Source organism: Drosophila suzukii, assembly GCF_043229965.1.
Source record: "Drosophila suzukii chromosome 2 unlocalized genomic scaffold, CBGP_Dsuzu_IsoJpt1.0 scf_2c, whole genome shotgun sequence".
NCBI lineage: Eukaryota > Metazoa > Arthropoda > Insecta > Diptera > Drosophilidae > Drosophila > Drosophila suzukii.
The window spans coordinates 13,945,116-13,947,060 of NW_027255896.1; positions in this window are offsets into that span (position 1 = coordinate 13,945,116).

Below are 1,945 nucleotides of genomic sequence, written 5' to 3' on the forward strand. Positions count from 1 at the left end.
TCAGCTATACCGAAGCTCTTTGAGAACATTATTACGCCTCATTTACAACACAGTTGTAGGTCCCTTATTTCATCTTGTCAACACGGATTTATAAAACGTAGGTCAACGACAACCAACCTTTTGGAGTTTACTTCATTTGTTATAAGAGGTTTTAGAAAGAATCGTCAGACTGATGTGGTCTACACTGATTTTAGTAAGGCGTTTGATTCTGTAAGTCACCCGATTTTAGTCCTGAAATTGGACCTTTTGGGGTTTTCAGGTGATCTTCTTATGTGGATTTTAAGTTATTTGAATGATAGGACTCAAAGGGTATTTTTAAAAACTCTTTGTCATCCCTAATCCGCGTTACTTCCGGTGTACCACAAGGAAGTCATCTTGGTCCGCTCCTGTTTACATTATTTATAAATGACCTTCCATTAGTCTTAACGAAGTCACGGGTTCTTATGTACGCAGATGACGTTAAGTTGTGCCTGCAATATAATGACCCCGCACAAAGTTTAGCTTTACAATCGGATCTAAATGCATTTCAAACATGGTGCATGGATAATGAATTGAATTTAAATGGTTCTAAGTGTAAACTAATGACCTTTTTTCGTGTCAGCCCCCACTACTCAACGTATACTTTGAGTGGTTGTGCTTTAGATAAGATAACGCATGCTGACGACCTTGGAGTCTACATGGATCCTAGACTTAAATTTTCCGATCACATTACTACTATGGTAAATAAAGCCAGGGGCGTGCTTGCATTTATCAAAAGGTGGTCGAAGGAATTCGATGATCCCTATGTCACAAAGACCTTGTTTATTTCATTAGTCCGACCAACTCTTGAGTACTGCGCTCCTGTTTGGAGTCCCCAATATGGGGTGCATATAGACCGGATTGAGTCTGTGCAAAAAAACTTCTTAATATTTGCCTTACGGAGACTTAACTGGGATACAAGCCTAATACTACCGTCCTACTCTAGTAGACTACTTCTAATTAACTTACCATCGTTCGCTAACCGTAGAACTATGCTTGGTATTACGTTTATTAGAAATCTTATTCATGGTGATGTAGAGAGTCCCGAGTTACTGGGTCGCCTGCATTTTAATGTGCCAAATAGATTCACTAGAAACTATATTCCTTTAGTATTAAATCACTGTATCTCTAATTACGCAATGCATGAACCTTTTAGAGTACTTTGCAATGATTATAATAGACTATATCATCTAATATCTACTACTGACTCACTTCCTATCTTTAAATCAATAATACTATCCTCCCTAGTAACTAATTAGTTTTACTTGATGTATTTTGTCTATTCGTATATTGACCTGTATTTATACCCGTTACTCGTAGAGTAAAAGGGTATACTAGATTCGTCGGAAAGTATGTAACAGGCAGAAGGAAGCGTTTCCGACCCCATAAAGTATATATATTCTTGATCAGGATCACTAGCCGAGTCGATGTAGCCATGTCCGTCTGTCCGTCTGTCCGTCTGTCTGTCCGGATGAACGCTGAGATCTCGGAAGCTATGAGAGCTAGGCTATTGAGATTTGGCGTACAGATTCCTGAGCTTCTTACGCAGCGCAAGTTTGTTTCAGTAGACTGCCACGCCCACTCTAACGCCCACAAACCGCCCAAAACTGTAACTAGAAGTTTTGATGCTAGATAGAAAATTTTAACTGAAATGTATTAGTCTTGTCAATACCTATCGATTGACCCAAAAAAAAATTTGCTACGCCCACTCTAACGCCCACAAACCTCCCAAGAAAAAAAGCTATGACGTCAGAGCCAGACAATGCGAAATGTTTTTACGCGTGTATGTGTGTGTATGTAAATAGTTGCCGGCCGAGCTTAGCGGCAAAGAAAAAAGACCTGCCGGCGCTCAGAGAGAGCAAAGTGCGCGGCTAACTTGTTCTATTGAATAATGAACAATTTATCCATTTGTCCCATTGACGGGCAA